The sequence below is a fragment of the Gopherus flavomarginatus genome, chromosome 3, assembly GCF_025201925.1.
Source record: "Gopherus flavomarginatus isolate rGopFla2 chromosome 3, rGopFla2.mat.asm, whole genome shotgun sequence".
Taxonomy (NCBI): Eukaryota; Metazoa; Chordata; order Testudines; family Testudinidae; genus Gopherus; species Gopherus flavomarginatus.
In genome coordinates, this window is record NC_066619.1 from 96222812 (window position 1) to 96238416 (window position 15605).

A 15605-nucleotide genomic window follows, 5' to 3' on the forward strand; every position below is an offset into this window, starting at 1 on the left:
TTTCCACCCATTCCCGCTTCTGTCTATGGTCAAGAGACTACACATATCATCTTCTTCGTCACATACTTTACAATCCAGAAACAGAAGCCTTCCTCCCCATTCCCTCTGCGGCAGAAAACTTGAACTACCCCATTTGCCCTCCCTATATGAATTGGAAATTCCATTCTACCTTCCCTATTCATCGTCCCAATGTGAGTCAAAGAACCATACCATGCTCCTGCAGGCTTCACATTTCCCAATCTCATTCCGCTTTACATGTATGCCACAGACGGTCAGACTGCAGTGTAATTTATTAATCACATCAGGCTAGAGTTACTAATGTTATACTAAGGAGGGGAGAGAGCAGCCAACATATGTGCTGAGAGTATTGTTTTAATTAAAGTAAATGGTATGGAAGAATGGCACAGTTGGAGTCATTGTAAGTATTCCTCTTTATCCCCCATTACTCGCTCACCAACATCAGGGATATTTTTTTTTTTTAATGTGCAGTGTGAGATTTTTTTCATACAAGTCCCTCACCGTCCCCAAAACCTGCAACACAAGAACATTAATTAGATCTGCAAAGTTAAGTACTCAACTCCTACTCTGACATTTTTTTATCAGCACACCCTTAACTCTGCCATATTGTGTATATACAGTTTGCTATATGTTGTGTTACAGAATTATAGACCATATTTTCTACAGGACACCTGCCTTAATCATTGTATGAGATAGATGGTTCTTAATGAACGTTGCAATTTTCTTTTTATTTTGTAACAAATCTCTGGGGCAGGATCCTGTTCACAAGTCTACTGAGAACCTCATGCCAGTTTCCCTTCAAGCTGGTTTAGCCCCAATACTTTCATTCCTTATACCTCTCATACCAGAGAGCCATTCAGTTTTTTCTCTTGCAGAGTTGGGTTTAATGAGAACTCTCTGGCTACTGGAATGAGTCCACAAAATACCACACTCTCCTAAAATTTGACATTTTTTTATACTTGTGTACACCCTCCCATTATAATTAGACACAAGTTGTTAGTAACTTCGCTTAACTATAAGCTTTCCCCTCCAAATGTAGCTAACACACTAGTTTTCAAAAATAGAGGTTTCCTTTTAGAAAGTTTGAAGGGGTAGTAATAACTTATCAGGGACCCAAAGAAAATTTGGACAGTCATCAGTTTTAATTGGGGTAACTTTTAAAAGTAATATTATAGAGAACAAGAAAAAAATAATTTCCCTTCAGAGTAAATCTGGCCATTTTCATGCCAAACCAGTTTTCCTAGCCAAAGTTGCAAGGAGGCTAAAAATTTGTCTCAATTCTGTTTTTTGCTTTTTTTAGAGTCTGAGCCAAACCCCATTGAAGCCAATGAGAGACTTTCCATTGAAATCAATGTGCTTTGGATCAGGCCCTTAAGGTAACAACTTTCTAGCTGTGAAAGGGGCTGTAGCTATTTAATTTAGTCATGCATAGTCAAACCTTCTTTTTTTAATTTGTATAACCAGCCAAAGTGTTTTGTGTCTCTTGTCAAGATTTTCCATGTCCAAGAGTGAATAAAAAGTTTATCCAATGTCAGTGTGGAATAAAATTTGTTAGCACTTAAAGTAAGGCTTGTTGATGTTTCCTCTCATACATGGTGATATGCATATGTCATAAACAGATAGCTAAGGGTTAATGTCTCTTTCACCTGAAAAAAAAAGTAACCTGAAGCACCTGACCAGAGGACCAATCAGGAAACAGAATTTTTTTCAACTCTGGGTGGAGGGAAGTTTGTGTCTGAGTTCTTTGTCTTCTGCCTGAATCTCTCTCAGCTAGAGAAGGATTTTTTCTATTTCCTGCTTTCTAATCTTCTGTTTCCAAGTTGTGAGTACAAAGTTGATTTTTTGTTTTGTATTTACATGTCTATAGTTGCTGGAGTGCTTTAAATTGTATTCTTTTTGAATAAGGCTGTTTGTTCATATTTCTTTTAAGCAATTGACCCTGTATTTGTCACCTTAATACAGAGAGACCATTTGTATGTATTTTTCTTTCTTTTTTATATAAAGCTTTCTTTTAAGACCTGTTGGAGTTTTTCTTTAGTGAGGAACTCCAGGGAATTGGGTCTGCAGCTCACCAGGGAATTGGTGGGAGGAAGAAGTCAGGGGAAAACCTGTGTGTGTTAGATGTACTAGCCTGACTTTGCATTCACTCTGGGTGAGGGGGGAAGAGAGATTGACTCTCGGTAATTCTGTTCTCCAAGCTGGGAATGGGGAGGGTGGAATCCCTCTGTTTAGATTCACGGAGGTTGCTTCTGTGTATCTCTCCAGGAACACCTGGAGGGGGGGGGAAGGGAAAAGGTTTATTTCCCTTTGTTGTGAGACTCAAGGGATTTGGGTCTTGGGATCCCCAGGGAAGGTTTTTGGGGGGACCAGAGTGCCCCAAAACACTCTAATTTTTTGGGTGGTGGCAGCAGTACCAGGTCCAAGCTGGTAACTAAGCTTGGAGGTTTTCATGCTAACCCCCATATTTTGGACGGTAAGGTCCAAATCTGGGACTAGGTTACTGTCAGCATATCCTTTGGTGTAAGTGCTGTCAAGGATTTGGCATAAAAACAATGTAGTAGTACAGTAGCCATATAAACAAATGGTTTAATAGCATTAGAGCTCCTGAAAGAACATCAAAACCATCCTAAGTGGACATAAGCCAATAATAGTGAGCTTTATCTTTTATAGTTGCCTAATTAGGTTTTAAATAACATAAAATTTTTTAAAAGCACGTTTCACTAGTAACAGTTCAGTATAGGTCTTAATAATAATCCATATTGACAAACAAATCTATAAAAATCAAAGGCATGGGTAAAGTTTTCAAAAAGTTTTTAAGTCCCATGGGACTTAGAGGGTACTTTTTTAAAAGCATCCATCTTAATATTTTATTCCCTATTCCAAGACAAGGATTAATCTGAACAAACAAATCTCCATTTCTGTAAAGCAACTTTTTTGTCAGCAAGTACACATCATTGGTCGTACTTTGAAAAAGAGACAGAACACAGGAATTGTGCAAAAGGTGGGTGCACTCATTTTGTAAGTTTAAAATTCTTCATTTGCATATAATGTTCATTACCTGCATGTGCAAATTCTTGTATTTGTGTGCACAGCTTGTTTTCATAAGCAGTTATTTGGTATGTGTGCACAAATGCAGTTTCATTTGTGTAAATATAGGAATTTTGCACAGTTCACCTATTACACAGAGTTTTGAAAATTGACTGTGTGGCTGATTGCTTTGGCTTTTGCCAGATAACTAACTGGGGGTGGATGGATGGAAGGAAGGAATTCAACTTCTCACCCTAGGGACAGGCTGCAATGCAGTCCTTCTGTAGCTGATCTCAGCCTCTGGGTCAGAATAAAGATGGCTGCCCTTCTACACCCTCCATATGGTAGTTCATAGTCAGTGGATCCACCTTGGTGCATGCTGATTAGAATCTCTGCTTCTTCTGCCTATGGTCCCTTCTCTGCCAGCCTATTCCAGGGGTGGGATGGGGTCTGCTCTGTGATTTGCAGGCAGGAGTGAAGATTCTCTTTTATGCAGCCACTCAGCCTGTGAACTCCACCCCACCTCACGCTGTAAGAATAAAGCAGCATTTCTGTGCTTCCGAGAGCCTTTCTCACACTCACCGTTGTAAAATGGCTTTCAAGTAGTTGAAAGTTACTTAGGCTCTGATCCTGCAAAGACTTACGCATGTGGTTAGCTTTACTTACGTAAGCAATCCCATTGCAGTCAAACTCTTGTATGTAAAGCTTTTCAGGATCTGGACCTCATTCCCTAATTCTGTAAAGACGCATGCATGTACTTAACTTTATGCACTGTGAATGGTCCCACAGAAGTCAATGCAGCTACTCAGTGCATAAAGATAAGTATGTATCTCTTTGCAGGACTGGGGTTGTGAGTTTATTGCTTATTAAGTACATACTAATCCAGATATTTTTTTCTGACGTACACACATGCTATTTTACAAAAAGAAATTCCCAGAAATTGTTTTTTTTGTTTTTCCCCTGATAAAAGATTGGGGGGGGGGGGAGGGAGGGAGAAGAGATCAGTCCAACCAAATTTAATCAGTTTATTCAAAACAGAAAGAGAGAACTATTCCAGAAGATGTTTTGGCTATGAAACAGGAAACCTTTTCATGAAAGACCTCAGCTTCTGATTTTGTTTCGTTTTTAATAGAAGCATGATAATGTAACAAATACCCTTATTCAATAAAATAATTTGTGTATTTTATCTGTTGCCAGATATTATTGACTATTTTTAGTTTTATTGCACTGGGAAACTGAATCTAACAATCCCTTTAATGGTGAAAATAACGAAGATTAGTGGGTATTTCTCAGGAGCCATGGAAAACCAGACTTGGATTTTGTTTCATACTTCAGGGCTCAAGCTAGTTTGACTGTTGGAGACCAGAATGGGACCTAATGAGGGGGGCAGATTATCTCTCATCTTCTTACTACAAGGTTCTTGCAGCTTTCACTGAAGCATCTGGTGCTGGCCACTGTCAGAGACTGGATACTGGACTAGATGAACCATGGGTCTGATCCAGTTTGACAATTCTTACGATAGCTTATACATTTCTAAACCTACAGTAGAAAACTAGAGGGAGATCACTGTGTTGAACTGGTGCCTTGAAATATACTCTTTCATTTCTCTTTTGGGATTGAAGTGCAAATAGCAGAATAAAAAACAAAGAGGAAAAAATATTACAGGTTTTTTTTAAAAGACTGAAGTTTTGTATAGTTTTAAAGAAAAAGTAGATTTTAGACTTGAATATAATTAGTTTTAGATGATGCCATACATTTAGCAGAAACTTCATCTATATTACATATTCAGAGACAAGGCAATATTATTTTAGTGCTATATAATAAAGCAATTGTATTTCCACATAACTCAGAGGGATATTTTTAACAGAATCCAAGTGTTAAATTTTATTCATGCTGTTCATGTAGGTGTAAATAAATTTATTTATTTTTTACATTTCCCTTCATTTTCTTTTTGCTCAAGATTTGGCTTTCCCAAGCTGGAGATCAAAAGACCAATAGCTCAGAGCTATGAATAATTAGGTTGAGATAGCTCTTGTAACTTTTACAGAATTGAAATGCCTTGTGAAGGTTGTTTGCGTTCAGAACTAACATTATTTAGTTTTCTGCTTACACAGAGCAATGTGAGGAGCTCTTCTATTGTTAGCCATAAAGGATTTAATGAAGTACTGGTTATTCTTTTGGTATGTTGTCTTTTGTTGTGCACTGTAGTTAATTCATAGAGTTTTGGAAACAAGCACAAACAAATAGTAATTCTTTTGACCTGTCCATGGAGAAATACTGTCCAGTCTATTTAGCGTCTGATGTACTTTTAAGGTGCTCACATGCTGCAATGAAGGGAATCCTACAAGTGCTTAGCTAGATTAATATTTGGTAAGATTTTTGTGATGATGTGTATGTGTTCAGTGTTTATAAGGCCTCCTCTGCTTTTGGTCAGTGAAACAGCCAGGAATAAAGTCTCTCTCTTTAATAAAACAAACTGAACAAATCCATATTCACAGAGGGTTGGTTTCATGGTTATCATTTAGCCCACCATGAGTTATTCTCATGATGAAAGTAAGGGTAAAGCTCAGACTCTTGTGCTGCAGAAATACAGGTCACTACCCCTTGAATTCAAATAGCTTCATTAGCTGTTAGCAGCTGAACTTGTCAAATACTGTTTATAGAATAATCAATTTGACTAACTTTGTATTTTTTTTAAATACAGTACATTTATATTTTTTCCATTGCTTTTGCAGCTCTAGCTTGTAGTAGACAGTCTGACACCTAGTTTAACAGTTTTGATTATAGAGCGCATTTTATATATGCCCACTGGGAAGACTGGTATGTTTCCTTTTATATATGGTGGATAATAATTAAGCTTGTAGCTCTGAGAAGGGAAGTCCTTATCTTAGCTACAGGTTTGGTAATGTACATTGATGGACATTCTTAACCACACCAATGATCGGAGATGTGATTGAGGAATGACATCTTCTTTAGAAAGAGAGATGATTCCTAGCCTCTCCTGACAAAGATCTGTGGGTACTAGATTATGTTGGACATCTTTGAAATCTGAATTCTGTCAAAGTAAGGTTGCAATTGAGCACATCTTACACGTTCCCTGAGGCTTTCAGTTGACTTAGAAAAGCCTGTGTAACATTTCAATGTACCAAGCTTTCTTCTGCTTCATATGCTTTAACTGACACCAGGCTATGACCGCTCCACAGGGCTGAAAACATATGCACCTTGTAGACCTTTGGATCGATGTCCCAATCATGCTCCTGTCCACTACCAAGCCTCCATATACCAGGGGTGGGCAAACTTTTTGGCCCGAGGGCCGTGTCGGGTTTTGTAAATTCTGTGGAGGGCTGGTTAGGGGAGGGGGTCATGGCCTGGCCCCCACCTCCTATCTGCCCCCCCGGGACTCCTGCCTCATCCAACCCCCTCTGTTCCCTGATGCCTCCCCCCACCCCAGACCCCTGCCCCATCCACACACTCCCACTCCCTGTCCTCTGACTGCCCCTGGACCCTCGCCACCCCATCCAACCCCTCCGCTCATTCCTGACGGCCCCCCCAGTACCCCTGCCCCATCCAACCATCCTTTCTCCCTGACCGCCCCAGGAATCCCTGCCCCATCCAACCCCCCCTCCTTCCTGATTGCTCCCCTGGAACCGCTGCCCCCATTCAACCCTCTGTCCCCCCCCCTGACTGCCTCGACCCCTATCCACACTCTCGCCCCTTGACCACCACCCCAAACTCCCCTGCCCTCTATCCAACCCCCCCTGCCCCCTTACCACGCTGCCTGGAGCACTGGTGGCTGGCAGCATTCCAGCCGTGCTACCTGGCTGGAGCCAGGCCACGCCGCCGCCACCACCACCGCGCAGCACAGAGATCGGGTCAGACCGGGCTCTGCAGCTGCGCCGTCCCAGGAGCTCACAGCCCTGCCACCCAGAGCATTGCGCTGGTGGCAGAGCAAGCAGGCTGAGGCTGTGAGGGAGGGGGGACAGCAAGGGGGGGGCCAGGGGCTAGCCTCCTGGGCCAGGAGCTCGGGGGCTGGGCAGGACAGTCCCACATGCCGTAGTTTGCCCATATACCCCCGCTTCCCCAACGGTGAATAGAGGAGTGGTGTAAGAGTCCCTACATCAGTTCTATATCACAGGAGTAATAGTGACTGCATGGTAATCTTCCATGGACTTGTTAAGATGGGTTTAGGGCCAAAGTATAGCTGTAATGAAACAAAGCACCCATCCTTTGCCAGAGAATCTGACCTCCTTATCTTTTGTTGCTAGCATTTGTGAACTGAGTTTTTTTTAACAGTTGCCTCACCTTTCTGAGTGCTCAATCATTTACTAGTAAACAGACATAAACATCTGCATAATTATTGTTAACTGTAGTCATCTTTTTAGCACAAGTCTGTGGAATCCTTCCCAGATTCTCCCAACTTACAAGTTAGTTCCAAAGAGTTCATGTAATTCAGCATTGCTTTTTACATCCTGTATCACTTCAATCATGGTCTAAAAAACTAGTTACAAAGCACATGGTAACTCATGATAAAGGAATGCAGAAACCTAAAACTGAGGGGGTGTTTTTGTGGCCACGTCAATCAGTGGGGCGGTTTCCTTGGCTTGCTTTTCAGTTCTTCTAGTGTACTTTTTTCCCCCCCTCTCAGTTACATATACGAATTGTGAGTGGAAGAGGAGATCAGTCAGTCATTGCTACTGTTGATAAAAGATGGGCATCGCTTTTCAAGGAAACATCAGTTATTCTCTGTAGTGCTCAGGGAAAATGTACTGTATGGAAGAGCTAATGGAGAAGGGAGGTGGTTCTATACTGTACCAGCATCCCACTAGGTAAGCGATAGCAACAAGTTTATATACATCTGTTTCTCCTGGGGGAATTCTGTGCCAAAAAATTAAAAATTCTGCAAAATTCTTCATATTTTATTTGTCAAACACAATGTAATCAGTCCAGTTTTAATTATTTTGGTAATCTATTTCAAAATACCTGTCGTCAAGCATGTTGTCAATACAGACAACAGCAAAAAAGATTTCTACAGGACTGGAGAGTTAAAGAAACCCCTACAACAACCCAGTTCCAATTGGAGGGTACTGGAGGGGGCTGTGTGGGGCTCTCAGAGCACAGACACCAGCATTCCCCCTCCCCATAGAGCCCAGCCAAGGGGCACCTCCCAGACACCAGCACCCCGCTCCCCACAGAGCCCAGCCATGGAGCAGCCCCCAGCCCAGGCACCAGCAGTCTCAGAGCCTTTACTCCCCCCAACTTTTTTTACTGTCCCACTGAGGGACATGGAGTGGTGTGGCCTAGCCCTTCCTCACTCTTTGCCAGAGCTGGCTGGGTCTCCCAGGCCCTCTCCCGTCCCTGGGAGAGTGAGGAGCATGGAGCCTCCAGCCCCACCAGGCTGGGTGCTCTGCTCACTGCAGTCTGAGTTTTCAGAGGCCAGTGGCCCCTTGTGCAGCCAGAAATTCTGTGGGGGAAACAGGAAATTCTGCGAAATTCTGCATTTGGCAGTGGCGCAGTGTTCATCCCTGTGTATTGCAGGTGGGGTCAGTCCCAAAATGGCCAGCTGAAGGAGCTGACTCTGGATCCATGCTTACATCGATCCTGCGTGTCAAACTCCCTGAGTTGCGGGGTAGGGGAGAAGGGAGCACTTCAGTTACTTAGGTTAACAGGTGGTGGGCTGTTTTTGTGGGAATGACAGGATTGATTTTTATCTCTAAGAATAAAGGAAGATAAATTACCGCTAGAGACTGATTTACATTAATACTGCCTTAACTTTCACACTTTGATTATTTTATCTATATATTCAAGCCCGGATTCTCTCTGAAGGTGAAACTGCTTTGGCTTGCACTGAAACTCAGGCTGGCTTAGGGAGCCTTTTGTCAGTGTGGCCACTACTGATGATGATGATGATGGTGGAAACCTGAGACCTACTGCTGGTGTTTAGCCCTGCTCTGCAACTACACTGTGAAGTAGTTAAAACGCTGGTGGCTGCTAGCAGCCTGTCTGCAGCACTTTTTATTGTAGGCACCACTAGTGGAGCTACACCAGTGATAATGCTGCTGTGGAAAATAGGAAGAAAAATGCTAATGGAAAAAAGGCTGGGGATGCAGAAGTTTGGGATTTTTTTTTTTAACCATTCCTATGTTTTTATGAGTTCAGGCAAAGTTGTTTAGGCCCTGATCTTTCTGCACTGAAATCAATGGGCATAAGATCAGAGCCCTAGCTTTGGAACTGGTTGCTTTTATGTTAAATGAGGATAATAATGCTAGCCCACTTTTGTAAAATTTGTTAAGATTGTAACAAGAGAAGCCCGATATACCTAGTGAATACATATGTATGTTTTACAGTCATTGCTGTTATTCAGATATAATTTTCTACTGTCAGAGCACGATTTAGCCCTGGTCTATGCCTGGGGGGCGGGGGATCGATCTAAGTTACACAACTTCAGCTACATGAATAACATAGCTGAAGTCGAAGTAGATTGACTTACCGTGGTGTCTTCATTGTGGTGAGTCAACTGTTGCCGCTGCCCCGTCAACTCTGCTTTCGCCTCTCATGGCACTGGATGGGAGAGGACTCGGTGGTCAATTTATCAAGTCTAGATTAGACACGATAAATCGATCCCTGCTGGATTGATTGCTGCCTGCTGATCCAGCTGATAGTGTGGACATACCCTTACTTAGTTTGGTGTAGTAAGCTTTGCAGTACGCACACAGCCTTGCAGATTTAATCTTTTATGTGTGTTTTGTCTACTGTGCTTAATAGTGTGAATTATATTCTGTCTGAAGCAACAGCGATTAAAGAACATTGATATAGTGTTTTCTTTTAAGGTATTTAGAGGAAACTGTAATTAAAGCTGAGCCTTGGTGTTATTGTGTACATAAATCTAAGTCGGTGATTGCTTATTTTCATTATTTTAGTGAATAAAATAGATTTCTAGTACCATATTCTTGCATTGTACTTATTTTTATGTCTATTATGTCACTTGGGGCCAAATTCTGCAACCATTACGCAGGCTCTTTATTTTGTCTTGGGTAAGTAACAGTTGGGGCGCCAATCTTAAACATATGTGCATCGGTATGCCCTGTGGGTCCGATTCTCTGCTCACTTAACTCTAACACTAAAGGAATTGTGCTAACAGGGAATCTGGCTCTGTGAGTAGCTCCCTTGAAATCAATGGAACTACTCAAGCTAGGTAAAGTTGCACACATGCATAAGACTTTGAAGGATTAGGGCCTTTGTTTGTTTGTTTTTTTTACTGGAAGTGGACCCGAGACACGGTACAGATCTTAAATTATGAGAAGCTTGGAGTTTTCAGACCTAGGTTTGTTGTGAGCCCACTTTGCTTTTACTGGTTGTGTGTGATATATGAATAACTTAAACTCTTATGCAACAAGTAGTTGCTACATACCATCTGAAATTGTCTCCCAAATCTCTGACCTTTGTGCACTTGCCTGTTTTCCTGAATGTGCCACTGTTGCTACCACTAGTGCAGAGCTACTGGTGTTCACAATTGTTGGAACAGTGGTGTAGATTGACTTCTGGCATTTTAACTACCTGATCCTGCAATCCTCATGATCACAAAAGTTAGTTGACTTCTCTGGAAGTTAAGTATGTGTAAGGACTGTAGCATGAAGGCCTTTATAATGGAACCTGCTCTTTTATTACAGGAAAAAGAACAGGGTTGACTTTTGCAGAACAGGATTAGCGTTGTTTTTATTATATTTCCAGATACTGGTACGATAAAAGAAAGATATATTTACTTCTTTCCAAGGTCTCAAGGGACTGCAGCTCATAAAGACTGAGTCACAAACAAAAGATGCCTTTGGATATTTTTTGTTGGATTATGACTGAGAATCAGAAGATTGCTCATATAAAACATCATAACAAAAGGAATGTAACCTAGGTCTCTTGGTGAATGACAGGAACATCAAATAAAGTCCCTCTAGTAGCAGAGTTAATCTTATATCACTATTGCAGATAAAATAAAAGAGAAATATTAATTGTTTTGTTAATGGGATGTTTAAGGTAAATGTGTTTCTTTCCTATTGAGTTCTTTATTGGCTTTCACACAATGCTAATTTTTAAAGTGAAAACAGAAGCTAAACTGAATTTTAAATCTTGTTTTTAATCGTAAAATAAAAAATTTGAGCAGTGTCTTGTTTGCAGGGGAAATATTTACATCCAGTGTTTGCAACTCAGACATAGTAGCATTGTGCTAATGAATCAGAACCAGAAAGTTGAAACTTAGTAGCAACTGCAAACAAAAGTGAACTGTTGATCTTTTCACTGAATCAAATGGCAAAAATAAGCAGCACAAATGAAGCAAAATAAGCTAGATTTCTTCAGTTTATTAAAAATGTAAGTGGTATTAGTAACATGGTTAGGGAAACATCTACAAGGGCAGTTTAGTAACTGGCAGGATGAAGTCTGTGATGCAACAGCAAACCATGTCTAAGATCTGCAGGCAAGTGCTGTGCTCTTCAGGGGTGCTAGTCTGCAAATTCTCACATTTTGTGTGAATATTAAATTGGAGGTAATGGACTATTACAGTTGGAGGCAGCAAAGCCTGGAGTACTGGGGATCAGGAGACTGTCGTTATGGCTACACTTGCAGCCATACAGTGCTGCCGCTGGAGCGCTTTGAAGTGCAAGTGTGGTCGCAGCGCCAGCGCTGGGAGAGAGCTCTCCCAGCGCTGCAGGTACTCCACCTCCTCGTGGGGATTAGCTTACGGCGCTGGGAGCCGCGCTTACACTGGCGCTTTGTAGCGCTGTAACTTGCTGCGCTCATGGGGTGTGTTTTTTCACACCCCTGAGCGAGAAAGTTGCAGGGCTGTAAAGCGCCAGTGTAGCCAAGACCTGTGGTTCTAGACCTGTGTTTGGCAACATGATCCTGCATTAATTAAGGCTGCAGTGTTGTCCCTGACTTAAAAGGATGCAAGATCAGACTGTACCTGTGTGAACTTGGACATGTCCCACCACCTCGCTGTGTGACTTGTACTACTGTCCTCTTACTGTGATTTGCTTGTAAATATAGTAGCCTTTTACCTGCTTTCCATATGTCTTTAGGAGATGTCTTACCAGCATTTTCCCCTGTTTAGGATTTTTAGGGGTAAGTAGCCAGCCCCTTCCCCTTTCTGCTCCTTTGGGAGGCTGATCAGGTTAGGTCCACTGTACTATTTCTCCTTCAACATCTAGACCAGGGATAGGCAACCTATGGCACAGGTGCTGAAGGCGGCACACAAGCTGATTTTCAGTGGCACTCACGCTGCCTGGGTTCTGGCCACTGGTCCATGAGGCTGTGCATTTTAATTTAATTTTAAATGAAGCTTCTTAAACATTTAAAAAACCTTATTTATTTTACGTACAACAATAGTTTAGTTATATATTATAGACTTAGAGAAAGAGACCTTCTAAAAATGTTAAAATGTATTACTGGCACGCAAAACCTTAAATCAGAGTGAATAAATGAAGACTCGGCACACCACTTTTGAAATGTTGCCGACCCCTGATCTAGATTAAGGGTCTTTTTAGGGGACAAGTGCCTGCTTCCCATAAGCCATTTTCTAGGAGGAACTGGTACTGTTTACTTGGCTGCAATGCCTTAGCACCATGGGTACTTCTGCACTTTGAGCTGGAGGTGTAATTCCCATCTTGAAGAGACATACCCATGCTAGCTTTTGTTGAGCTAATGCACTAAAAATAGTGTAACCATGGCAGCATGAGCAGCAGCAGAAGCTAACTGCCCCGAGTACGTGTCTAGGGTCAGCACTCACTCAGGGCCTCTAGTCCATGCCACAGCTCATGTTGCTATGGCTAGATTGTAACTTTAGTGCACTAGCGCAATGAGAAATAGTGTCAGTATTTCTCCTCGGGCTGGGAATCAGACCCCCCCCATCTTGAAATGTAGACATACCCACTTATGCATGCCAGGGCACTAATGATGTGCTTCTGTCTAATGCTTTAATGGCTCAATTGCAGCGGGACTGGGAGGAGGTTTTTCTGTCCTTGTGGAGGACACTAGGGTGAGCTGGTTGGTAGCTTGCCTTCCTACTAAAGATACCTCACATGGATTGAGAGAGGCTTGCTGGTTCAAAAGGCAGGTGTGGGAAACGCATCAGCCAGCCACCGTCTTCCCAAAGGTATTGAGAAAAGGGTGAACAAAAAGCCCCCACCCACACCAAAATATTATTAGAGAGAAGATAGAGTAACCTGGGGGTGATGTAGTGTGTGGAGTGATTTGGGGGCTGTGGGCAGGAGGCTGAAATCCAGTCCTGAGTTTTGAATTGCCAGAGGACACTATAAGTTCACGAGGTCTTAAGTTTCATAAAAAGATTTTGTTTGTGCTGTTAATATCTAGAGTGTTTTGTAACTCATTGGTTTCTGCCCACAGGAATTCACACAAGTCTGAGCCTTCCACTCTTTTTTTATAAGAATTTATGCAAGTTAAACTTACACCTAAAACCATAAGACTCTGAAGTTTAGCTTAAATTTCCTTTCGTGTTTTAGATTAAAGAAGCTCTCCTTTTCTGTTTACACAGTTTGCTTGAATGGTGATAAATATACTGGTGCTCTAGAAATTACATCTCTAAAGCATTGCCCAACTAAGCTGGCAGTTCTCTATGGGGTGCCCCAGGGAAATGTACTCCTGCCTTCCTGATCAGCCCAATACCACTGCACAGTTTCAATAGCCACTGCGGTTCCTGAGTCCCCTCTCTGTTCAGGGGAATGGCCATTGGAGCTAATGCCACTAAACAATGCCCACCTAAAAGCTTGTTCAGCTGAGCATGCATCTCCTAATATTCAAGCTTCATAGATCCTTTTCTCCCTGCAAAAAGAACCATGCAGGTTTCCCTGCAGATAGGACCCTCCGCACCCAGATGAAGAAAGGCAGAGGTAGCACCTTGACGCCTGTTGTGCTGAATGCTGTACAAATACAGAACAAATTCATTTTTCATGTTGCATGAAGTGCCATGACAAAAATGTTGAATAATTTTATCTTTTAATCAGAGCCTTGCATAGCCAGGTTTCAGTTAGCACCCACACTGAATTACAGTAGAGTCTAGGCGTATGCTATAAGGTTGAGAATAATACCTTATTCATACTGGCATGAGCAGAGGCTGCAGAATTGGATATCAAAGTTAGGTTATTAGAGATGACCTGGTTAGTTTCCTAGAGCATAGTCATATTATGCAATGGTGGTTGTGTGTAATGTTTGTTTTTAATATGGTCAACCAGATTTTCTTTGAACAAAACCATTTATTCATGAGTTATTGAGGGAATGTTTGTTCTCTTACTTGTTGTACAACAAAGCAGTACTAGTTACCTGACATGCAAAGAACACCAAATGTGAAGATTTAGAAAACCATTTTTGTCAGTAAATATCTATTTTTCTTATATATACACCTATACCCCGATAGTATGCCACCTGATATAACACAAATTCGGATATAACATGGTAAAGCAGCGCTCCTGGAGGGTGGGGCTGCATGCCCCAGTGAATCAAATCAAGTTCGATATAACGCAGTAAGATATTTTGGCTCCCAAGGACAGCGTTATATTGAGGTAGAGGGGTGTGTGTGTGTGTGTGTGTGTGTAAAATTATTTATACATGCACGTGTGCGCAAGCAAGCAGTGGATGTGAAGAAATTTCTTTTCCATTTCCCCATTTTCATCATGTTTTGAAATCTGCATGTTAGCATTTGTTCTTTGACTTGCATAGATCACAATTTCTGTCTTCCCTATGAAGTACCCTCTTTGAGCAAACTAAGTTGTGTTGCATATTTCCTCTTTAATCAATGTGCCTCGATTTTTCAGCTTAAATATTCATTCTCCTCTCCTGCGCAGGATTTTTGCTAAGTAATAAGTCTGACTCTTGAAAATGTATGAGGAAAGTGTCCATTTTGTATACAGTGTCACATTCAGAAAGAATTGACAGTTGAGTGCTCCTTATGATGCTGAGGTGACAAAAATAAGTTTACAGATGTTTATTATGCAGCCTGTTAAATCTTACTGTATTTTGTACTTGTGAAGGACAAGTGGGGTCATTAGAAAATGAAATGAGTCACTCAGAACCACTCCTCTTCTGAAATGTGAGGATGATCAGGCTTTTTGTTCAACTGAGAATGTGGATACTGCTTTCCTGGTTGAGTTGTTTTAAAGATGAAAATAAACAAGCAGCTCATTTGGTAGCACAGAGAGAGACAACTAGATGTCTAGTTGATCTGAGAGCTACTCCAAGACTTCTGTCAGTTGGGTCCAGTGGCACTTTTAGATGTTTTGTATGGTATGTGAGATCTTAATGGAGCCACAACCCAAGAAGAATTGGAATTCATTTTCTGAGGAGCACTCTGTGCTACTCTAACTTTTACGTGCTGTCTGTGGATCTGATAGCTGAGATGATGAAATCCAACATTTGAGCCAGTCTTGAAAAATATATATTTGTATTCTTATGAAAGTGGAATCCAGATAGTGAATTATTGAATGTAGCCCGGAGCTGCTGTGCTCTTGTGCTGCTAGGGTTCATTAATAGGCATTTCCCTCCCATTTCTCTGCCAGAAGCAC

At 41.7% G+C, this 15605-nt stretch overlaps 1 protein-coding gene across 2 annotated transcripts in view; it reads left to right on the forward strand.

The window, feature by feature from the left end:
- Nucleotides 1-1320: 1320 nt before the first annotated feature.
- PIP5K1B (phosphatidylinositol-4-phosphate 5-kinase type 1 beta) overlaps nucleotides 1321-15605 on the forward strand; it is a 161151-nt gene continuing 146866 nt past the window's right edge. For both annotated transcript variants that reach the window (XM_050944288.1, XM_050944287.1), the window contains exon 1: nucleotides 1321-1394. The gene's annotated coding sequence lies outside the window, so the exon portion shown is untranslated. The remainder of the gene's footprint in view (nucleotides 1395-15605) is intronic.